The sequence below is a fragment of the Polyodon spathula genome, chromosome 5 (assembly GCF_017654505.1).
Source record: "Polyodon spathula isolate WHYD16114869_AA chromosome 5, ASM1765450v1, whole genome shotgun sequence".
Lineage (NCBI taxonomy): Eukaryota > Metazoa > Chordata > Actinopteri > Acipenseriformes > Polyodontidae > Polyodon > Polyodon spathula.
The window spans coordinates 42592429-42618952 of NC_054538.1; the positions used below are offsets into that span (position 1 = coordinate 42592429).

General features: G+C 36.2%; 1 protein-coding gene across 2 annotated transcripts in view; it reads right to left on the reverse strand.

Moving 5' to 3' along the window:
- LOC121315974 (estrogen-related receptor gamma) overlaps positions 1 to 19558 on the reverse strand; it is a 137811-nt gene extending 118253 nt beyond the window's left edge. For both annotated transcript variants that reach the window (XM_041250625.1, XM_041250627.1), the window contains exon 1: positions 19349 to 19558. The gene's annotated coding sequence lies outside the window, so the exon portion shown is untranslated. The remainder of the gene's footprint in view (positions 1 to 19348) is intronic.
- Positions 19559 to 26524: the final 6966 nt, after the last annotated feature.

Consider the following 26524-nt stretch of genomic DNA (forward strand, 5'->3'; position numbering starts at 1 on the left):
AATAAAAAATTGCACACACATATATATTTAAGATGTATAAAGTATATTTAAGATGTATAAATCATTGTGCTGAAATAACACTAATGTGTTTTGGGTAGGCTACACATTACAGTATAAAAATATGTATAAATCTGTATAGTAGGCCTACACAGTATACAGTGCAGTAGTAAAATCAAATAAACAACACCTAGCGCACTTTCATATTACCTGTAGGCTACCGGTATGGTAACACAAAATAAATCATGCTGCTGCATTGCATACATTGGTGTAATTCGAATAAAAGATTATTTTAAATTGAAAGTATATGATTTTAGTTTTTTTTTTTTCATTATTATAGTGTGTGAAACCAGATGTCGGACTACACTGACAGTGAATTCCACTGTAGTGTTCCCTTAATAACTAGAATTCACTGATGCTCAGGGATACACATGTTAAAGTAGTAACAGACTTTCACCATGATGATTTGTCTAATCACGTTGACCTACAGTACACTACATAAACTATACCTGAGCAAAATATAGCCACGTACTACACCTACAAACTAAGTGATGCCTTTACTGAAAGTGTTTAGATGAAACTTGTGTCTAACTTTCCCTGTCATTCTTTTAAATGAAGTTAAGTTACAGGTACATGAACATAATGTAAATACTTGTGGCAGAGCAAAGCTCTGCCCTTTTTAAATTGGCAGGGATGGGGTTAATTTCCCCTACCTGCCTGGGTTTATTATGGTCAGGTGGCTGGGGTTGATTAGTTGATTAGGTTAATTAACGATCAATCAGTGCCCAGCCACCTGACATAAAAGGAGGCCTCTGCTTCTCATTTGGGAGGAGGGAGTTGAGGAAGCAGGTTGGTGTTTGTGGTTGTGTGTTAGTTTGAAAGTTTTGAATCCAGTGAAGGCATTGCCCAGCCTGGAAACCTTTTTTTTTTGTAAGTTTTGTTTTTGCTTTATTTGTGTCTAAAGATCTTTGTTTTGCCCTTGTGCACTTTATTTTTGTGTTTTTTTTTTTTTTATAATAAAATTAGGATTTTTTGAACTGCAGTCTGTATCTGGGTCTCTTTCCACTCGCCAGCCTGCCACAATACTATACTACTATAAACATAAATACAATTTACACTAAAGAGAGTTACTACACAGTTCTGCACATTTAAATAAATCACAGAGCCAGAAAATCAAATTGCATTCAAACTGTGTATTTGCAGTCGGTATGTTGCCAACTAAACCAACCAGTAAACAGAACACTGCTGGCAACAGATAAATCTCTGCTGAGCAAGTGACAGCTTGTCAGCCTGTGCTTGAGCTCTAAACCTCAACCTTCTGGACAACAGGCCACCTTTCGTAACCAGCACTGCAAAGCTCCAATTATGTCTTTCCACTTAAAAATATTATTATTATTATTATTATTATTATTATTATTATTATTATTATTATTATTAATTTACTTATTTATTTTTCTTGGGCTAGATAACAAATATTCTCTCACCTAAATTACAAATGTGGACTAATTATACGACCAGCCTTCTTACGGGTTATTCATAGAATCGTCTCTTGTAAAAGAGCTTTCTTTATATACATAGGTTACTTCAGAGTGTGACTTTAATTATGTTGATTTCAAACAGAACATGAATACAGTATTCCAGGGGGATTAAGTGTCTGCAGCTCATTGTTAACAGAGTACAAATGTATACCAGTGCAGTGCGACTGCCAGAGCTCAGCACTCAATTTATTCAGATACTGTACTACACTGGGTGAATCATTGCACTAATAATAAAGATTGCAAGAAAAAAAAAAAAAAAGAATTCTACATATAAGAAAAGGTGGTGTTGTAGGGAGCTCAAGGACACTTTATCTATTCATCACACAACATACATTGTACAGAGCATTTCTTTTTCACAATGTCCAACTGCTCCCAATTAGACAGGAGAAGTATACTGTAGGTTGGCAGGTCACAAAACATTGAGATGATGTTTTGTTCCTTTGCCAGTATGCTGTCCTGGCTGTGACAATGCATCAGTGGGTAAAATTATCATTAATCTGGCAAAAGATCAGTCGACTTGTATCCACCTGTATCTTAAAGCAGCCAAGAGATTTGTGCTAATTATACCCAAAGAGATCATCCAGTGAGAAACTAAAAGCTATCATATGGAGAACAGTTGTAAATGTTTACAGGTCCTCGAATGATACATAGGTATAGTTAAAGGGTTCTTGGATGACTTGATCAAACGAATCATGTGAAATGAGAATCCATACAATACATATATATATATATATATATATATATATATATATATATATATATATATATATATATATATATATATATATATATAAACATAACCTTTTTACAATTTTACAATACCAGTATATTTAACTAACCATAAGCAGACCACAGCATTACCTGCAACGGCAACACATTGGAAATTGGAAGAAATATTTCTCTCTGACACATAGGACCACATTTACTAAAGGGCACTAAATTTAGAGTTGGAGCCTAATGCATGTGATAAGTATAATTTTATTAACAGAGAACGCATTAATTTATGTGCACACAATTTGACTCATTTACATGTCATTGTGCGCACACTAAATCTACTATGCACGATAATGTCCGAGACTACATGTGATGACCTTAATATACAGCCCCAGCAGTCCAAGTGTATCTTTTGGTCAGTAGTTTATTGTGAAAAGTGGAGGTGGCTTACATTGACCGAAAAACATTGACACGTCTGATTTTATTATTTAAAAGACTGAAGAGACACACCTGAAAAAAAAAAAGAAAGATATTTGAAGATATTGTAGAATAGGCAGACAACAGTGTGCAATTAAGCAGTGAAAACCGCTATTTTTATTAAACTCCTTTTTGTGTCAATGGATCTTTTCGTGCTCTTTTCTTATCTGTCTCTCTCGCTCTCTCTTTCATACTATGTATCGGGAACCCTGGAAGTCTCGCTTGCTCCTGCGACAGACACATAAAAAAAAGATCATTACATACTTAATTGCAACTGGCAGAATATGTAACACACATATTGCTATATGTGTGAGCCTCTCTATAAAAAGGAAAGTAAGAAGTCGACTATTACTTCTTCATTTCATACACCAAAGCTGTTATTTATTTATTATTTTTTTTGTAAATTGCAGGTTATTATATAGGTTGCAATTAAAGCTGAATGACATGGTTTAAAATAAATAGTTAATACTCAAGTTTTCTCCTTAAGGATTTTTATTAAAATGTAGTATTTTTTTATTTTTTTTTATTTTAACTGTATGTCATTTCAAGTGTAAGCACAACTACCTAGACAACCTTCTAGACTTTTTCGGTTCAAACAACTTTTTATAATCAAGTAATTCAGCAAGATGTATTTATTTTGAGTTAGTGAATCAAGGAATCAAACGAATAAATCTGTTGATTTGATTTACTAAAATTGAACATATACCGAGCACAAAAAGAAACTTATCACTATTATAACACATTTATTTTCAAAAAAAAAATTAAGTCTGTAAATGATGGGCATTGACAAAATGTTTTTAGTTTCTTTTTAATCACTCGATCATTGATCCTTGACACTCTTGAATGACTATGACTGAAGCATATGCACTTAATCACCTAATTAGTGAGATAGTTGATTGGACACTGGATATGGAGTGATTTCAGCTGTTGAATTGCAAGCTTGAACAAAAGCAATAAAGAAAATCATAGAAAATGACAGCAGCACCTTCAAGCAATTGGCATGTTGGAGGCTGGACTAGGGCAGCAAATTGTGGCTCGCCGTCTTGGGTGCTCACAGCCAGCAATGTCAAACCTGGTGAGACGGTATAACCGCACACACTTTGTCAATGACAGGCCATGAACTGGGAGACAACACCAGCCCAAGCGCATAGTTATAATTTTAGAATGTTTTGATATTATGCTTGTTGCAATACTGACTTAACAATTAAACATTACTTAGCCCACTTTAGTACTAAAATATATAAATAAATCGGATGGTTTGATTATTTTATTTAAAAGCATATCTCTGCAATTTATTTATTTATTTATCTATTTATTTATTTATTACTTTTAACATTTTTATTTCCAAATTATAGTTTGATATATTTGGGGCTACCCTGGAAAATAATTCCTTCTAGTCTCATTTTGACACAAAGGGGCGGTCAGATCTTTTTTGGCATTTGCTGGTATTCAGGTCGGCTTTGGTAAAGTAAATTGTCTGCACAATATGAATAAGAATTCAGCTTTCAAAAAATGTCAATGAACGGTCCTCAAGGCGATGGAGTCATACAAAAACATAAAAATACAAATAAATTTGGATGTAGAACGTGTTAGATTAAAGCCCGTCTTCATCTGTGTAAACAGAAACAATTAAGTGCCCTGAAAGAAATAATTCATGATTAATTCAAACCTTTTGTGTACATCCAAGGTTTTCATTAACTTTCATTTTTGTACACTGCAGTTATGCTTCCTTTCAAACCTACACAGTACCTAGAACTGTTTAATGATTAACTGTTACATTACCCTCGCTTGTCTCGTTCGGTTTGTTTTGGCTGCATTTTTGTCTGGTGAAACTAGAGGAAGCGTTGTGTAACTGCACTATACAAGACAGACTGATTTGGCATTAGAGAGATTATTTATTTATTTTGACGGATATTCAGATAAATTGTAACATTGGAGAGAGGGGCTTTGTATCAGAAAGCTGTTGACGGAGTCAAAAATCTCATGTGACGGGTAAATGCATTAATTTGTTACATGTATATAATGAGGATTGATTTTATTCTCAATACAGGTGGTAAAACGCGACTGACGTTTATCTGGGTAACGGAAAACCGAGTGCTGACTGTATTATCATTACTAGTCAACCAGAAAACATTTTTGTATGATTTTCTTTTTTTTTTTTCATGTTCAAAACCATAGAGATCCTAAACAAACCAGCAGGTTACGGGAAACAGAAAAGGTTGGGGCCAATTCAAGCAAATATTTAAATATTCTTTCATTTTAACTAACTTTTTTTTATTTTTATTTTTTTTACTGTGGTGCAGGGGCATCACCAACACGGGGGCCAGGTGGTTCATGGCCCCTGCAGTATTCCGACAGGGGGACGCAAGTTTATAGTTTGGCCCCCGTACTTTTATTCTGAAACAATAACACTGCCTCAGTGTGGCACTGTTGTGTATTAACATGCTTTTTTCTTAAACAGTGGTTAATTTAAATTAGAACACACTTTCTATGGTACCACAGTTGGCTATGGACAAGGAAAACAGGAGTGAACATAACAGTTTCTTAGCAGGATTTGGTCAGATTGAATCAGCAGTACCAATATGCATGACAGAAAGTAGATACACACTAGAGTTTATTTTATCAGGCAAATTATTATTATTTTTTTTTCTGTAGACCTTACAGTTCTGTAATTAAAATAATGTATATAATTGTGAGACGCAAATACTAATTGATTCAGATTTAAACAGTGAGAGAAAGCAGCATGTAAGGATTTGCATGACCACTTTTTTTCTGTTAAAAAACAAGGCTGTGGTAATGTTTATTTAGATAGGTGTGTGCAGTTTTATATAAAATTAAACAAATTAAACTGGACTTTTTTTTTTTTAAATAACCTACTTTAGTAAGCTATATATGAAAAAAAGTTTTTCAGTGTTTTATTTATGTCCTCTCTACATTCTTTAAAGCTGTAATTAACATTGTTAAACTGTTTCTATTTCTTAATTATATCATGGATATCTGGCAAACAAGCTAAAACATTTTTCTAGCTATACATTAAATTATTGATTGGAAATTCAATTGGTTATCAATATAGATGGAAAATAATACTTTTAGTGTTTTTGCATTACTTGATAAAAAGACAATCACACACGACAGTGAAAGTAAAATACATGTGCATATTGTAAAAGCATTCATTGGAAGACGCAGGAACAAGAGTGCAGTTTTTACTTACGTTTCTCCTTAAGAACGACTCGTTCAACACAAACTTTAAGTTCAAATATTTTAAGCAAGCAACAGTGAAAGGATTTGTGATTGTGCCCTCCTGTATGTCATACCTCAGCTGTAGTAATAGGAGCTCAGGATAAAGTCAGGTGCTTTACATTGACCTCTTTATAGAATGTTACTAGAAGTAAGAGGTGCCCTCATGTTTTGCAAAGTACAACATAAAATGAATGGTCTTTATGTGCAGGAATATTCATCCGACATTAGTCTAGTGGCTCCCCCCACTTTCTCTGTGACGTCACCTCTGCTTTGGTGACCACAAAGATGGTCCTTCAAAGACACATTGAATACTCAAATATTTGTTCCCAGCTCTAAAACAAGATCTAGTAAAATAACTTCACAAAATCTCTAAATACAGCAGCTCTGAAGGTTGGCAAAAATGAATGCAAGATAGATAGCTGATCTTTCCAAAACTGAGCAAATGTGGTGGTTTACTCTGCTGCTACAGAGGGTGTGATGGCTGAATATAACAACATTTAAAAATATATATTTTAAAGAGAAATTAATTCGGTTCCCAAGGAGTCAAGGATATATACACAGGTTGGGATGTAATGACTTGCTTTCTTTGAGACACTGTATTACAGCGTTATCATTATTTACCCACAAAGTATGTCCTCATGCAAAGGGTAGAGATAGAAGACCTACAAAACAGAGAAAACATAATTTACTTTTGTAGCTTGACAGAAAGACTCTCTAATATTCTATAACGACAAAAAAAAGCAAATACGTTATTGTTGCTACCCTTTTGTAAATTACCTCTGTACACATTCTATTACAATACATCGCATGCACATACACACTCTGTCGAAGTGCAACAACACGTTCATTTATGATGCTAGGAGGGGGCCATCTGCCCAATTTAATCACGCTGATAGGGTGTAACTAGGCCAGGCAGGGTGGAGATAGGCCACATGATAAACTACTAATATGACCAATGTGACTTGATCCAAACTGAGACATTCAACCTCGGCAGGAAAGAACACAGAGCAAAAACAGGGCCAGGCATGTCTGGATAAGTAGGCCCCAGTTAAGCCCATGGACATTGTGGCAAAGGCCAAAACAATAACCTCTCATTTCAATGCTAGAAAATGTTTAATCTTATTAAAGCCCTTAAAAAAATGTAGATATACAGTTATCACATTGTCAATATTATCTTTCTCTGGTTTAATAATTCTGCTACATCTGTTTTGCTTAGCTATTGTTTAATCCCCAATTTGGTTGCAGGGTTACTCTTGCTCGACTTGAAGTGAATTTAACCCAAACTTACATTTCAGACTGCATTAACCATAAATATAAGACTGAATAATGTTTATTGGCAGCATTAAGGGAATAGGTGGTGCAATAGATTAACACACTACTTTTTCACCTTTGTGTGCCCAGGGTGTAAACCTGCCTTTGGTTACACGGAAAATAAGCACTTGCAATGAAAAAAAGACATTTAAGAAGTATTGGATGGCTAAGGAGAATGAATTTCTTTCTCACCCCCAAAAAGGCTTATCCCTCCAGGGATACAAGATGGGAAGTGCTCATTGGCACAACCTGTGCTTTTGATGAACTATAGATAAATTTAGCACTTAATTATCAGAAAAAAAGAATATAGTGTTTCTTACAAGTTTAAATACATTCATATTCTTCCTGTATATGAAAATGGCAAATTAATTTAAAGGAAATGTATAATTAATATAAACTCAATTAATTATATGTTGCAGTGATAGCAGACACACTGTGTGTATAATGGTAACTACAAGGTTACAAGAGACATCAGTCACAAACAACAACAGGCTGAAAAGAATAGCATTTACTTAAACCCTGGTCGTGGTTTAAATTATAGGCACACATACCCATGAAATAACATGGTAATAGCTGGATAATTATTGTATCAACTTCTGCTGTTACACCGAAAAAATAAATGAATAAAAAAATGTAATTACATGGAAATTGCTTGGGTCATGTAAGCATGTAACAAACTGTTGTTCTCAAGATTTTTCCATTACACGGCAGCTACCGTATAACAGCAGGAACCACTGGAATTGCTTATCACTAAAGTATTATCACTTTTTTATTAATAAGATTTTTTTTTTTTTTAAATATGCTAACGTCAAAAGTAAAATCAAAAGCACCATGAACAAAAAAATACAATGCTTCGGTGCTTTTAGTGGAAACTGATTACGCACTTGCTGAGCTGAAACAATAAACCACTTGTGTGCTGCTTACTTAGTGTTCATAATCATACATCCATTGTTTCATAGTCTTTGCTTTGCCTGCGGTTTATTTTCCATACATACGCAACAGTTACATGTATTGTACATAAATTGCGCAGGTAATATTGTGATATGCAGCCTGTCAAATGAGTGACGCCAAACATAAGACAGAAATAACTGGAAATACCCTTATTGGAACAATTTGTTTAACAGGAAATGCATGTTACATATCTGTCTGATAAAGTGCAGATACTTAATCTTTACCATTTCAGACAGTTTTAGCTCCACCTTTTCCACTATAATATCCTGGCTTGCAGTTTATAATGGACCTGTGCTTCTCTATAACCTAGTGAAGGAATCTGCAACCTTTACAATCAGGAATTAGGCTAGCCTTTTAGTATCATTTCCATAGTGCATATAGTTAAAAGTCATTAGTCTGCGGGCACAAAGCTTAAAGGAATCATTTATACCATATACATGTTGCTAATATTTAATTTATTTTCTGTTTGATATCCTATTTCATGTGTTCTGTATTATTTTCTATTGGTAAGTCTACTGAGATTGTTAATTGCCATGCTTACTAACTATTACAGCAACAGTTTCTTCTAAAAAGACTAATCAAGACAAAGTAAGGTGGGCAAACCGATCAGTGATGCACAGGCTTCACTGCATAGCAAAACAATAATATGCTTCACCACAACCTGCCTTAAGAAGTCTTTTTTCGGAATCACTATTTGCTGTAATATTTTGTTAGCTTGGCAAATAATGATTGAAACAGAAATCATATAGCACATGCATCATACAATATTACATAATAATATAAAGTATCCATATTTAAGATTTCCCTTAAAATAAATTAAGTACACAACAAAAACTACAGGGGACATCCATCAAGACTATGTCCCTAACTCTTGATTAGTTATTCTACCTGCAGCCATGCCACCTTGGATCTAGCACCCAGGATAGTACTTGGATTAGTGAAGATATTTTAAAGGTCTGTTGTGTATTTTATTAGGCTACTTTTGGGTTACATCGCGGAGCATATGTGGGTAAGTAAAAGATATTTGGTAGGCTGTGCTGGTGGCCTGAGTTTTCTGGGAATGAGACATGGGCTAAAGACACTTTAATCCTATTGTATTAGGATTTAAACAACTACTTCTTTACTGCTACGTGTCTCCAGTGTTGGTGTTGGTCTGGGATATAACAGTTACAGCAGCGGACCAACTATCATAGCATTACTTAAAATTACTAGACCATGAATTGATATCTCACCAAAAAAAAAAAAATTCTATTCAAGAGTAGCTCTGCTCACATATTTTCAGATCGTTTTTATCCATCCAGCTCAAAAATTCATCTGTCAGAATGGCTAATCTTGAACCCTGCAATAGCCACTCCAGTTGCCAGGTATTATTACTGCACAATAAGAGAGGTTTGTTGTTATTTCAGTAAGGAGGTTTTATCAATTTTCTCCCCTTTAAAGTAGCTCGGTTGAGAACTGCCAAAGTTATTATGCAGAAAAGGAGATGGTAAGGGCTGGTTTACACTTGTGTTGCAGATGAATGGGATATGTCAGGCACAGACAGCTGTAAAAGCTGTGCAGCTTCACTTAGATCGTGCAGCAAATGAACTTTTTATGAACTTTTATGCACAATAATGTAGCAGTAACCCAATCCCAAAAAGCAGCAGCTCTGTTGAAATAGGATTACTGCTGGCCTGCTCTCAGCTGTTTCTGATTGTGCAAGACTCCCAGAAAGATGGTAGCCCGGCCACTGGGGGATTTGTTTTCTACTAATCATTGGTTGCAGTGTTTCTGAGAATACAGCGTCAGTCTTACTAATGCGTCCCTGGAACGAAAACATCCCTTGCTGACTGATGGCTCTATCCCACCAATGGTATACAGTACTAATAAAAATGTTTGTTTTTGGCTTTTTCAGAAATAGTTACATATTGGTATTTGGTGCATCCATTAGAATACAATGTTTTTGAGAAAACAAAAAAGTCAATTCAGAAGTATAGGTTAAAACAAATGTGGCAAACACCAAAATCATGTAAAACAAAAAAGCAAAAAGTTGCAGGACCCAAACATAATGCCCTATCCCAATGTGACTTATTTTTTTCTGCAGAATTTATATAGCCCTGCAAACATGAAGTCAGTATCTTAAATTGTCTATGAGACATAAGGCTATGGCGTGCAAGGACAGCTTTGTAAAACAATACCCAGAATCAATATTGACCTAGAAATCATTATAGTTTGGTTATGAAAAAAAAAAGTTACATAACCATGATATGGTATCCATAGGTCCCAGGTCAAATATGAAGTCGGCACCTAAAATAATTCTCAAATATGATCAGTGTTGGTGGCGGCAACATATTTACAAAAACATATAAGGTTATGGAACTTTGTAAGGGGACAATTCAAATTTTGTAGCACCATAGTAAAATGTTTGATACAAGTGGGTTATAATACTGTATGTATTTGCAATGCACATTTTCAATTTTTTTTTGTAATATTCCCTATCAAGTACAAAATGTAACCATTACTATATGGGTGCTTACCTCCTAAAAACCCCGAACCTGAATAGATTCTACCAAAGCTGTGCACCAGCGAGGACATAAGAAGACTGTACAGTGACTGACCCACAGGACAGGATGCTTGCTATCACCTTCACAAAGTGAGACAGCGAGATGCAGAGTTTCACCTTAGTGAGAACCTGCTTCATTTTATAGAGGCCAGGACCAGGGTTATGCTTCATACTGATCCTGCCTTTTGCCGAACACTATCCTGGCATTCCATGTCGACCAGTCTGTAGAATTGGAGGCTTCTTTCCACCTCCCAGTCTGACAGGCAGCTGCAGCTCCATACGCTCTGCCCGGTGCGGGCTCTGGCATGCTATGTTGACAGGAAGTTCGGACGATGTGTTGTCTGCCCTGGAAAAGAAGTTCCATGGTCAAACCCTGTCTAGGCAGAAGCTATCCATATTAATAGCAGACACATGCATGACTGCCTATGAGCTGGCTAACTTGCCCTTCCAGAAAGCTCACTGCCCATTCTTCCAGGGGCATGGCAACTACGTGGACTTTATTCTAGGGTACAATTGTCAAGGACATTTGCAATGCAGCGGTGTGGGCTACTCCCCATTTACTAGATTCTACAGAATTCGGTAATGGATCCACAAAACCCTGGTTTTGGAACTGGAGTATTAAGGGTGGGTTCCAGGTCAACCCTTACAAATAGACAAACAGATGAGTTTCTCCCTTAAATTTTTTAGTACAAGCCACTGGTTACTGGGGTTCCGTATGGTAACGCACAAGGTAGGTAGCCTCCATTTAGTCTTGTGACATTCCAGTCGTTATGCAATATTCCCTTGCAACAACTTTGATACAGTCACCCATATGGTAATGGTTACATTTTGTACTTGACAGGAAACGCTAGGTTATTATCATAACCCTGGTTCCCTGAAATAGAAATGTAACCATTAACCTTCAAGGTTGCTGCATCAATAATTGCAGCATGCTTGTAGGAAAAATGATGCTGGTATCTGTGTGTGCAGTCTTTTTATGCCCTCATGGGGGCGAGCATGACTGTGTCACAATCACTGGCATGCAGAAGTTTTGGTAGAATCTATTCAGGTTCAGGGTCTTCAGGAGGTAAACATCCATACGGTAATAGTTATATTTCTATTTTAGGGAACCAGGCTTATAATAATGATGTTCTCCATACAGGTCAGACCAATGTTTCCCATACTGTCTGTCGCGACACCCGGGTGTGTCACAAAAGTGTTGTATTGAAATTTTTTTTTTTTTTTTGTTCAAACTCATTGCTAATGACAACACCCACTAACGCTAATTGGCGGCATTTTCACACGCATTACGGTATCTATTGTCTGCTAACAGCTAAGTGGCTTTGTTAGTGGCCATTTGAAACACCAAACATTTCAAGATACAGTAAGACACTTTGCACCACACCTGAGATTTATTGGCATAGCGTTAAAAGAAAGACATGCTGTTAGTGCAGTGGATCAGAATAGCGTTATCAAGTACTTTAAGATGGAAGAGGAAACACGAGGAGCAGATCACAAAAATACGACCCAGATTATATTTCTTTTGGCTTTACTATAAGTGTTAAAAACGGAGAAGAAAGACCTCAATGTGTCATCTGTTATTCCATTTTAGCGGTGGAAAGTATGGTGCCAAACAAATTAAAGCATCATTTAGACACAAATCGCAAAGACGTTGCAGGTAAACCTCGAGATTGTTTTGAAAGAAAGCACAGTGTTTTTGAGAAACAGAAACCATCAATGGTTCAGACAACATCAGTGCCAACAAGGGCACTAAAAGCTTCTTCTAGGTGTCGTATAGAATGCAAGAAATGTCTTCAAACATGCTTCAGCAGTTCCTAGTGAAGATTAAGACCACTACACACCAAACACAGTGCGATTTTTCATCGGGCAACAAGATAATTTGGCAGCGACATGATCATACACACCTGAAGTGACATAGACGCGATGTGACAGATTTGAAAACTGCCAGATCTCTAAAACTATTCAAATTGCTATTAACAAAACTATGATCAAGCTTGGTAAATATTCTTTAACATGATGCAGAAATTGTATTTCAACATATATGTCAATAAATCATACATACAAGGCTTATGCAGTTCCTTTGAAATTAACTCCCATATATTATCTTTCATCATGTATTTAAAAAAAATAAATAAAATTAGCATCTCCAATTATTTTACCCCTGATTTTCTCCCAATTTGTCACACATTTCAGGGAACTGAGTTTCAGTGGGGGTTCTCCGATCCCACAGACCACTCAGTGTCTTTTTACACCCAGGAACTCGACAGCAGATGTCTGTAACCTACTGGCCTCTGGAGGACAATGACCAGGCCAGTAAATCTCCGTCCACAAGCTCACTCGGCACCTAGCCAGAGGGGTTGAAGAGAAACAGTCTAAGCCGGATCCCACCTCCCCAATCACGGGAGCGCCAAAGCCAATGTGGCGTCCCCACAGAATCCCCTCAACTCTGTATCCTTAAAATTGCGATGATCTTTGTCTTAAAGCTCTGGATATTTTTCCATGGCAAGTATTATTTTTTCCTCTATCATTTTGGATACTGCTTTACCCTGGTGGACACCATGCATTGTAGCCATTCTCTGATTGCTTAATTTCCTAGTTGTTGTGCAATAAAATCACAATCCTATATATTTTGCGTCACTCCAGTGTTGCTCTGGTGTCGTAGCTTCTTCAAGGGAACCGAATTTGTGCTGCAACTGGATGCTGTAACTGGACGAAGCAACTGACGTGGCAGGTGAGGTCAATTTGATCTGTTATGTACGCTATGCATCTGAAAATTAAATGGTTGAAAATGGAGGGAAATTATATCGGTCAGTAGATGTGTCACACTATATTTCCATACTGAATAAGGTGGCGCAAGCTTGAATAGTCTGGGAACCACTGGGTTAGATCCTTTGTTTTTCAGCTCATCTAAAAAGAGATGAAGAAATGTGATGCTTCAATACTTCAGCCACTGGCACACTTTGCACAACTATTGACCCGAATTCAACTTCCTCACTCTTTGCAAATCTTAAAAACTTTCAGTTTAATTTTTACCGTACAGTAACATTCCAAACAATGGAAGTGTAAAGCTACAAATGAACAATTCATTCTTGGGAAACCTAATACAGGGACACAAATACAATATAAACTATATTCAGAGAAAGGGTGCTTTTAACTGTGTTATTTTGCAGTGCTGCAGCAGATGGACTTTCCACCCCCTAGGAAGTCTGCACTGTCATTAAACACTATGCTCTGATGTAATGCTTCAACAGAGAACTCATTGTTAATCTTTCAAAAAAAGACAACATACTTGTGCCTGATTGATCATCTAACTATCCTTTTTGTTTATAGTCATTCAGCAATAACAGCAGACAAAAGTCCAGCATGAGACTAATATATTCAACTTCAGACAGCACAGTACAGTACAATTCATTTAATTGCAATCACTCTGGGCTGGGTAAACAAAATATTGCAATTATCCAGAAATTGCAATTATCAGATGAAGCCCTACCCACCAACTCTAATTACGAGTGGCCCATTATTTGTTAATCAGAGTTAGACACACATTATATATATAGACACACAAGTCACAGAAAGTCCAGAACCAGTCTGATATGGAATCACTTATTTAGCTTTAGAATCCATACAGAATACAACAGAATTCACTTATTTGCAATCAATTGTTTGTATGTATATATATTAGGGCTGTCGATTAAAAAAATTTGATCGGTTAATTTATAGGCATTAGTTGATTAAATCGGTAGATTAATCTGTCCACATTTTTAATAAAGGTAACTATCTTAGAGCGGCTGTCCTGCATAGTAATACAGTAGTCTCCGGCTAACAGAACACCTCTTGGGAAGCAAGCAAAGTGTTCTTATAACCGAGGTGTTCTCTAAGATGGAGTTAGCCACCAGGCACTATAGGAATCAATAAATAAATAAATAAATAAATATGTATTGTCATGACACAAGTGCATCAACATATGAAATGAACTGAATAAGAGCAAAATAATAGGCAAGTGTATGTTAATAAACTATAATAATAAAGTAACAGACAAACTAATGTTACCAAAACTAAGGCAAAACAACACGGTCAAAAGCTTAAATCGCTATGTTCTATGAAATTTTCTGGTGGGTGTGTTTCAGGCTGTCACAATGGCAGAAGCAAAAATACTGGGTGTTACTTATGGTTAACTTAACGTTAATAAACTAACTGTCAAACTAAATTAACACAGTACCCCTATACATTTTACAAAATGCAGCAGCAATATACAAGACATGCACATTATTTAACAAAATGGTGAAGCAAGTCACCAGAACAGGAAACAACAAACTGCTCAGCGCCTTGTGTCTGATTTCAGGTTTTTTTTCAAGAGCTCAAACAATTTCCAACTTTGTGTAAGAGAAACAGCAGTCATTTTGCAGCGATGAGGTGCATTCATGGAAATCAGAATACAAAAATCCAATGATATGACAGTGGTTCTTCAAAGATTTAATTAACCAATCAGTGTCACTCAAGACACACTCGCGATGACAAGTCGCTTTTTTACACAACAGTACTGTATCCATTGTGAATGAATCACATGTCGGTGCCAAAAAGGTTTTCTTTTAAGCAAAGTTCCTGTAGCTGGAGCATTTACAAGGGTGTTCATTTAGGTGAAGTGTTCTCTTAGGAGGTGTTCCTATAAACGGAGACTACTGTACTTCTAAATCAATAGAATCTAAAAAAAGCTTTATTATTTTTTGTTTTTTATTAAATGAAACAATGTGGTGGAGTGTTTCACTTTCAAAGAACGACCGTTCGTTCAGGCCACTGTCAGTCACATACCTGAAAACACAAGACAGTTAAGTTATGTTTACCATTACAGCTATGTATTTGGCTTTGTGTACTTCTCCTTTTTATTGCATCTAGCAAAACCAGAGACACTGAAGACATTCTGAATTACGTTAGAGGTACCCGAGAGTACGGTGGCTATTAAGTATTATACAGTGCGCAGCACAATAAACAAGCTCTGTGGTTAATCTACAACAACACTGTTTCATCTCAGTTTTGTATGTTTCAGCACCATAATTAAGGTTGTATCTTTGTAAATGCACATTTATTTGACATTTTATTTTTTCCTCAAATTGAGGGTGGTAAATTTGGGCTGCGATGAGTGATCTTAGCTCTGTCTCTGTCCCCTGAAAACATAAAATGAAAGATATTTTAGATTAATTTTGGACTTTGACTGGACACTGTTGGGCACTCCTAGACCTGCCTGGGTAAAACCCTGAATGAAAGGGCTTTGTGATTAATTTTGGACTTTGCCCAAACAATTCGCAAATCACCTAGGCAATCAACGGATTGCAGAGTTTCTGGGTTTGCCCATATGTGTGTGTGTGTGTGTGTGTGTGTGTGTATATATATATATATATATATATATATATATATATATATATATATATATATATATATATATCATTAGAAAAATGTTAATGTTAATAATAATTTGTTTTTCCGTTAGCAACATTGGTACCTCAGCAGAGTGTGTCTTTTATAACAAAAAAATGCAAATTGCCCTCTTTTAATAGACACAGTTTTTCGTGACACTTTCAACAGAGATGCAGAACCGCATTGTAAGTGCAGTTTAAGAATACATTTTATAGAATCACTTTAACTGCAGTTTAACACGAAAAAAGAAGTAAAAAACACATTGCAACTGTAGTTTAACAGTAGCCTGTAATAGAACCACATTGTAACTACAGATTAACACTAGACTAATAAAATTATATTGTAACTGCAGTTGTACACTAGACTGAAATAATCATTGTAATTGCAGTTTAAAACCACAATGTATTAAAATTCCATTGGAACTGCAGTCTAACTCCCACTGCAGAACAGTTCAATTGTTCCTGCAGTTTAACAATAATAATACACATTGGAACCAGTTAAAACCACACTGCAGTAAAATCACACTAACTGCAGTTTAACATTAATATAATCACTTAAAAAAGTTCTAAATTTAGTGAAGAATTAAAGTTAAAGTTGTAAAAACAATTATTTACATTTATGTTTCATGATTTATTATTTTTTTACTGTTAATGAAGTTTCTATAATAAATGTTCATTAATAGATTATAATTAGAGGTTTTATGGCTAAAACATGAGAGGCATTTTGAGACCTTGTGAAATAAACATTATGTCCATTTAAGCCTGTTTAAACTGACAAAGTTAATGCAGCAGTTAAGGTTGAAATCATCATCACAAAATCAATGAAATGTGGCATTGGGGTTTTTAACCATAACTCATCACTCCCACCCCCACACAAGCAGCCAAAGTAACCAAACAACACAAGCAACCACAGACTGCTGTCATCAAGTAAGACACAGAACATGCAACTCTTTCCAGATGACACAAGAAACATCCATCATCATGGTCCACCGGTGTGTAGCAATGGCTATACATGTATACTTCAACACATACACACCCACTTCAGGCTGCAGGACCGTATCAACTTTACAAAAATAGAACTATATTTGCAGCCCACGCCTGACATGAAGAGATGGCTGCCAAGTGCACTTTCAGGGTGACCAACTGTATGCCTGACTGGGAGGAACCAGAGCTAATCCAGGATGCTCACCACTGGGTTAGCTCTGGTCCCTCCCAATCAGGCACAGGGGGGCAACTGCTTCAGAGAGGCCTGAAGGACATGCAGATAATATTATTTTTCCCTTTAATTCTGTCCGGAAGGTCTTTAAGCTTGTTCCTCCAACCCACCCGGGTGGTATGTTCCTCGGCACAGGCCTGTGATGTCAGACCTTACATGCTGGAGGCACGAATCGGTGTGCCATATGTCAGGGAAGGTTGTGGGTTGTTTGTTGTGCATCACATACCACTCCTGGAACTACGGTTACATATGATCACCATCATTTCTAGGGATGTGGATCCACACTATCCACATGTAAGGCATACTCCTAGCAGTTCTCTAGGAGAAGGGGTAAAGTCGCACACCCCCTATTTAGGAAAAAGAGACTGCAGAACCAAAGCTGCAAGATAAGCATCCTCGCATAACTCAAGCTTGATATGGTAAGTGGAGGTACAGGTGTGTGCTGACTTCCAGGTAGCAGCCCTGCAGACTTCTGGATAGGAATGTCCCTGGAAGCAGCCATTGAGGCAATAATATAACTGGTGGAATTAGCCTTAAACCCTGTCGCAGGCACCCTACCAGCCAGCCTATATGGTTATTTGAATGCTTTGAAATGCTAGAAAATAGTAATATGCAGTAAGACAGGTCAATTACTTTCATTGAAATCAAAAGTGCATGCAAATATAGTTCTATTTTTGTAAAACTGATACGGTTCTACAGCCTGAAGTGGGTGTGTATGTGTTGAAGTGTACATCCATTAGTGCTCAGACAAACACAGGATTTTCATGTTCAGATATTCGCTCATAATTTAAATATTCGTTTGGATATCCGTTCCTTTTCAAAAAGCAATTCAAGCCATTATATTGCTCAGAACGCAGGCAGAGGCAGCATAGCAGCAGGGGCAGTTGGGTGTGGCCCCTGTGTGCATGCCTTTATTTTACAGCAAGACATTACAAGATGTAACACAATAAGGCCTTACTTTACCCCAGTGAATTAATTATAAAACAAAGGGTGCCAAATAGCAGTTAAATGTTGTTTTGTTTATTCCTGAAATAAATAGTACATCAAGTTGTATTTTATTTTTTCTTCCTTTTTTCATTCCTTGCCATTGCTGTTTCCTCATAGTAAACATAGTAAAAGTGGTCATAGACACATTTTCATAAAATAATAACGTGATTTACTTGAGCCTTTTTGTAGCTGAACAAGCAAACGAAAACTGAAATTTAACATCAAATACTTCAAATAAAACAAATGTGGAAATGGTGTTGCACACTTAAGGGGGGAAAAACTCATCATTTTGGTTCTCGTTTATTACATTCCACATAACAGAAAGACGCAACAAAAAATATATTATATATATATATAAATCACTACACCGCATTTCCAGCAAGCTGGGCACTGTTTAAGTGAGACATTTCAGAATGATGTGCTTGCCTTTTTTTCTGTCCCATAAGATTCTGACTCGCTCTAAAGCAGCACAACGTGTTTTTGACCCAGATGGCCTTGCCTATGCATGGTCACTGTGCGTGGCCATGCATAATCTGGGTTGTTTACTTTTTGCTGTCTAAAACTTTTAAATAGAGGCTCAAGAGCTGCTGTGTTGATCCTGTATTTTTTTATATATATATTAATCTCACATATCACACAGACCTCTTTTTCATTTGCCAGTTTTGAAACTGCCATGCAAGTTCTGGTGAGGTGGTAAACAGTACAAGGGTTTTTAATCATTTGTAGTGAATATGAACATCTGGTTTTTGAATCCATTTAACTCTGTATAAATGCAGCCTTTAAAACAAATCAACTCATTTTCATCCTATGTACCTTTCCTAAATTCCCCTTAGTACAGACTTTGCATGATGACACTGTCTACAGTCACAGTGGGAGGCCAGGATTGGTATAGCTACAGACCCCAGACAGCCAAGCTTGTCAATGTCTGTTCCCCAGCAATGACCTTGAGATACCATAAACTCACCTTGTTGTGAAGAAGAATGACCCAAGCTGTGTGGAACCAGGATTCAGGTTTCTGGGCAGCCAACATACAACCTTCAGGTGAGCTTCTTTCAGGCTTCAAACAGCTCACAGGGGTTTAGGAAACAGTACAAAGCAGAATAACTGACAGCCCGCTTGAAATATAGGGCCTAGATTCTCCGTTATTTACTCCAAATCATCTTTATCAAAAGTTTTGTCTGAAAGGGAAAAAAAAAAAAAAATAACAATTACAATCATCTATTGTTTCTTTTATGTTTTTTTTTTTTAAACTGATGGTTTTAAGTAAATAGAATCTACCCTACATTTTTAACAAAAGTGTTTTCTCTTAGATTATATGCATTACACTGCTGTATATTATGTGGTGTTTACAAGGAATGTGTTACAGTGATATATGTGTCATCATAATCCAGATTTTTTAAAACATGAACTCCAAATCAATTCTCCTCCTGAAATAGCCTTTCATCCATTCATCTCAATCAGAGAATCAGCATTGTTGTAGTAGGTCCCATTATCTGGTATGCTATGGTAAACACTATCAATTTGTGAAATGGCTTTGGTTTAATTTCCATCTTATTTGTAATCCAACATAACTAAATATTAACAGTGGTGGTAAAACAAGTAATTGTTGTCTATCCAATGATGGGTTCTTTTCTGGCCTCGGCTAAGAAGTTTATTTTAAAATCTCCAATTCATAATTTTGACAAGAACAGAACAACCCTGCTGTTTGTATCTTGGCATACGCAGTACTGGATTGAAATACAAGCAGGAGATGTGGAGAGTGTTTTATTACCTAACGTCATCTCCTTAATGTAGCCATGACTAGCCAAGTGTTAAACTTCAGCTTTCAAAGCCTAATACTGTAACTAGATAAAACGTTACATGGTAGTTCATAGTATTACAATTTCCACTAGGCATATGTCCCCCACCATAGCTGTCAATGCAAGTTTAGAGCAATTTGTATCATGAAGTAATTCACTGTGACCTACATCAACCACATACACATGTAAAAATATGTGACATACACACATCCATATAATGTACTTCTTAATACTCTCAATGTCTTCTAATAAACAATATACTTAGCAAGTAGATAAGCGTAAAGTACTTATTGGTGGACCTACTATATCACTGTTACCAGGGAGATGCATCCCAGGAGGTATCCAACCCATACAATCTATATGCCAAGTTTAATTTTGCCCCAGTTAGCAGTAAAAATTAATAATTACTTATTCCAGTTCTACAGTTTGGTCACACTTTTGTATACATGTGACACAGACCAAGCAGCACATTGCCAGAAAAAGACTGGTTCCCTTTCAAATCAAGGACGGGATATCGCCTCCAGGTGGTAGGATTTAGCTGAGCTTATGTCAAAACTGCCGACAGGCTGGTGCATGCACTGACGTCTAAGCCCGCCCCCTTGTCGGCTTAGAATACCCAGTGCACGCACATCACGTTCTCCTTTGCTTTCAGCCAGGTAGGTATAAGAACGTAAGTATTTTTCTCTCTGAGAATCACTTAAACACTTGTATTACACTGTTGTACTCGTTTTAGCTTTAAGCTTGGGAAGCTAGCTACTGCCCCTTCCCCGAGTTGATTCTTGACACCTTCATTCAGAGCATCTGTGTTAGAATCTCTCATGCCGCATAATACGGACATGTAGAGTGACAAGTATTTTGGTGGTGACAATTCTACCTTCGCACAGGTGTCATTTTCGAGCACAGACACTGAGGTGCTGCTCCGCACATGCGTAGATGGAAGCCTATGCAGTTGCGTTATGACGTAAGACTGTCTGCTGCCATGCTTTCTCCCTCGCGACGGCTTGGGTACACTGTTCCCATCCTTGATGGTTATTTTCGAATTGAAAGGGAGCGATAGGTTGCAGATGCAACCCCGGTTCCCTGAAAGAGAAAACAACCATCAAGTTGCAAGGTCCATATTGCGTAAAAGCAGCAGTTGGTGTGCTTAAAATATCATGTATTGATATTAGCTATTTGCTTTTCCAGACCAGCTCAGAAGAAAATAAGTTATTAGTTTATTACTAAAAAAAAACACATTATGTACAGTTTTCAAAGAAAATTCAAAATACTGTTTATTCAAATCCCCAGTCCTAGATAATGTTTTTTTTTTTTTTGTTCCATTCTTTTGGTTATGAATGGCGGTTTATACAGTAACTTAGAACTGCCAAACAAGAGCTATATTAGAAATATACATGTAACAGACTGCCTTAAAGCCTCTTAGGTATTTTGTTAATGATATTAATGTTTATTTATTTTGTGTGATTATGTTATGTATTTGTATACTTTAAGTTAATTTTAGAAATACTAAATGCAACCTTATGAAGTCAATGACAAACATTTTAAATAGAAGTCTATCTTAATATCTTGTATATGACTATTGAGTGTTTAATAGTTATGAATGATATATTGCTCTTCAAGTTTTGTGTTATTGTCTTCACACAAACACTATTGATTGTTGGCTTTGAATGGTTTATAAAAGGCAGGTGTATATCTCAAATATTGCTCACTTCAATTCATCTCTCTTCTTCACTGAATTATGAAAAGCTTTATGTGGTTACCATAACAATGCAGCTGCCATACCGCTTTTGATTGTGAACTCCAGTTTGGTAAGGAGACAACTGTATGGGAGACCTCTAAGGAACAATCAGGGGCTTCAACAAATGATGTTTCTGACACCCAAATTGATCTCTATGGGTGAGGGAAACTATGTGACCCATTTCTGTTTTCAGAAGCACCCTCTGAGTTCAGCAGGATTAAACAAAAATTCTCTCTAATTCTTGGTCTTCAAAGCAGCCAAGTCACCTTTCAACAATGGCAACATAAATTGGGGGTCTAAGAAAGATGTCCACTCAATATGGCAGACCAGGTAAATATGTCTGTGATAATTATATTATACAATCAGTGGCCCTCCACATACTTTGACCCCCTTCACACTATGGGTTTGCTGTATAGATAGAGTCATCTTACACTTTATTTCCTATAATTTAGCATTTAGCATTTAAATCTTTCTGTATAGAACTCATAATTCACACAGCATTTTGTTTTATAAAACTTGTACAGTACAACATGTACCTTATATAACAAAAAGTTCTTAAAATAAACAAAGATGATAAAAACCAGCATTAACCTAAAACCAGTTATTTGCTGCACTCTGACGAACATGATTTATGTTCAAAAGAGATTCAACAGTTTTGTTTTTATTTTATCTTTACACAATCCAGTCTGTACATAGTTGCTGGTACATTTTTACACTTTAAATTGACTAATCATTATCAGAACCTGGCACTCTTTCCACAATTACAATACTATCCTTATCATCTTGTCTAAGTTTTGAAACCAACCTGAATAACATTGACAAACAATAGCTGAATCATGCTTTTTTTTAAAGAATAAAGCACAAATAATGGATAAGTGTGTTCTTTTTAAATTAGGGGTATTTTTTACATTTCAGTGTTAATTCCCTTACTTAGTTGGTTAAGATGCATACACAAAATAATATCCAGCAGACTTTTATAAGACTACTAATTATCTTTTTTCATTATATCCATCATAGTTAATGAGCTATTTTTAGTGTGTACATTTTGCGGGAATCAAATCAAACATGCTTTTCCACAGGCATACTTTCAATATTGACCAAAATACCTTTAAGTTAGATTTTTAAATCATATGTGGCAGAGTTGACATTCCTGATATACACCCAACATCCTAATAACAATTAATTTGTTGTTAGAGTAAGGAAAATGAAGAAGAAGCTAAGTCACTGAGGCTGGATCCCCGTTATTAAATAATCATGCGAACGTGATTTCCAAAATTCTGTTGATTTACGAAATAATGTTAATATTTTAACTTAGACTTTTATAAACTTGTGGTTATGAATGACATTTTTTCATTTCTTTTAACTGTTTGTAACCTTAAGCCTGGAACACACTGCCTGATGACATCACAGGAAAGGAGGCATGGAAGCATAATGTACAGTGACAGTGGGGCGAATCAATAGGTGAAAAGATAAGGCTATGGCAGTAATAAATAGCTACAATTTTGATCATTGACATGGGTTTTGCCTAACGCATTTGTAATTTTGACAGACTCCCTCCACACTGTATGTACAGTGCACACTTTCACCTTCACATGTCTGTTTGCACATATTATAACATCTTATAATACTGTAAGTGTTCGGTGGCTACTTCTATTCATGATGAGTTTATTTATCGCAAAGGCGAGCAAACAGTACCAGAGAAAATGCATGATTAGAGGAATTCACCAAACAATTAACTATAAAGAAATTGTGTATTGGGTTGGGGAATTCTATAGTAATTTTAAATGTATAATGAAGTGTTACATACATGGTATACATGTATAATAACTAACAACTACAAACACAAATGGCACTTCAAACATATTTATTTATAGCCTACAATCGTACATACTAAAATACATACAAAAGTAGCTGTCAACATAAGATAATAAATTCCAATCAACATAGATAGACGGCCTAGCCCCCCACCCCACCCAAAAAAAAAAAAGTTTTTTTTTCGATGGGACGGGGGGCTAGGCAGTCTATTTATGTTGAAAAGTTATTTATTTATTTATTTTTTTATAAATCTGCTGTTCGATTTTTACACACACACCAGATAATCATAAATCAGCATTGTGCATGTGCAGTTATATGTACATTCTGCATGACATGACAAAATGCACAATTTTAAATGAAGTTAACAAATTATACACAAAATAGATATTCCTATTATTTTTTATTTCCATTTGGTTGCTGCTCGCTGGTGGGAGAGCCGTCTCGCTGTAAGACAGTAGTTTCCATAACAGCAAATTATGCTTCCATTCATTTTTCTTCCATGTATTTTGATTAACAAGTTCCCCCTGCGACAATTAAGCTTTTTAACAAAAAATGCGTTCATTAATGACTCAATTTCAAAGCATTAACGGATGTATTTAATTAAAACATTTAGTTTTAAAATCTTTTTTAATTAGATCTTTCGTTTGCTAATAAAACTCTCGTTACTAAACCATGAATTCGATACAATAACACTGTTTTTTGAAAATCTTTTCCTTATACTCTATAAAAATGTTAATGATACAGAACTTTAAAGTGAAAAAAAAAAATGTTCATACCAAGTGCTACTATGTTAAAAGAAAATAAATTAGTCTCCAGGGTTTATGTTTTACCCTGAAAATCTACCTGGTGTGTTTTTGTGCTTGATTGTTTAGATTTTAACACCTGCTGTATAGAGTATGCTAATTTTAGCCTCTTCTGCCTTATTTCTCCAGAATAAAGAACAAACACTATTATAAGACTTGGACTTTACTGAATAACATTTTCCAGGCCAGCGTTGGCTGGTGGACAAAATTTTTGGGTGTTCACACCTCAGGTGAGGGGGTGTGGGGTCAGGGGGGCCAACCTCAGTGGTAGAAGCACTGTCCAGTGGAACTGTTTCTTGCTGGAAGCGATACAGAAAGTTTGCTCTGCGATGTCATATTGTGATAAATTTTTCAATTACTTTATTATTAAAGTCAGGAATCCTTAAATAAAAAAAATAAAAACATGGCGGGTGACCTGGTTTTCGTGTTACTCAAGTCTATAATAATAGTAATAAACGTCATCCTGTCTTTTTCAATTGATAACATAGCTAAAGCATTTAGTCGTTCAGTTTTCATATAGTAAAAAAAAAAAAAAATAATAATATAAAAAGTGAGATGTTGAAATAAGACAAATATATTAAGCACACCGAGTATACTCAGAAATTTAAATGTGATTTTTTAAAAAATTTAAGTTGTTGCTAAACCTAAATCAATCCTAAATTCAAATCCCAAAAACAGGAAAAAAATAAGACCAAAATTAAGGCCAAAGGAACAAAAAAAAAACAACAAAAACAAAAACATAAAAAAAAAACAGTGTAATTAACAATGAAGTAGAGGTTTTATTTTATTTTCAGGAACCAGCAGATCATTTATATAGACTTAACAAAAGACTGATCAGCTACAAACAAACAGTAAAAAAAAAAAAAACACCTAGAAAAAAAAGCCTGACATGGCCAGCAACAAGATTAAAAAAAAAATAATAAAATAGTATAGCCTTTGTTGTCTTGGCACATGCGTGCTGATCGACTGATAACTGTGTTCGCTAACAAGCTGCCCTCCATCCAGACATTTTTAAGCCAATCATAGCCAGTCCTGGCTGACGGCCGGCTGCTACTGCGCATGTGCAAGGCGGATTTGGGTGCTCGCATTTCTGAGTGAGCACAGCCCTGCTTCAGCCCATTAAACAGAAGGGATGAACGACACTGCTGATGTGCCAGTGAGAGAGGGAAATGAAACACACATCACCCAGAAGAACGGAAGCGCAATTCATTAATAGACACTGGGAGTTCGGCGAACAAGCGAACACTGTTCCAGGCCACATTACAAGGTAAATGGTACAGTTTTCTCTCTGTTCCATTCCACTTGAGGGAAGACAATGATTACCCTTTGTTATTATCTCTTTAAGTAAACTATAATTGTTAAACCTGTTAAAACTGAAAAGCAAGCATATTGTCTCTGATATATGTCAGCCAGCAGGCATACAGGCCTGCAATTGCAATGGAAGAAAATCCCATTGTTAGGGCAGTATTGTTTATTGTGTTCATGTAACAATGTCTTCTCAATATCTCATTCAGGTGTAGCGTAAAAATAAATAAATAAATAAATAAATAAATAGATAAATAAATAACAGCCTAACAACCCCTGGGCTGGCAGCCAAGCTCGCCTGTGACTGACGCTCACTTAACTGAACAAAGATCTGTTCTGCTCTGAGCAGGAACTTGAATACACGAGAACCAGTAGTGACAGCAAGGGTGCACACTTGAATTCTAACACAGCTTCCAAACTCTGAGTGCAGGCAAGCAGAACAGGCACTCGAACTGCATGCTTAAGGGCTCAGGTCTTGGGTTTTTCATTTTCCATGATGTGCCTTTGATTAGCGGTGGGTGCATGGAGCCACAATGTACAGTATCAGTGCAGAGGGCAGCAGAGGCAGGGTACTCTTTCATTTCCAGGGTGCTCTGAGGGAAATGGATATAGACTGGAAATGGATTAAGGGGGATTCTCCAACAGGCAAAAAAGAAAAAATAAGAAAAGCAGCAGTTCATAAT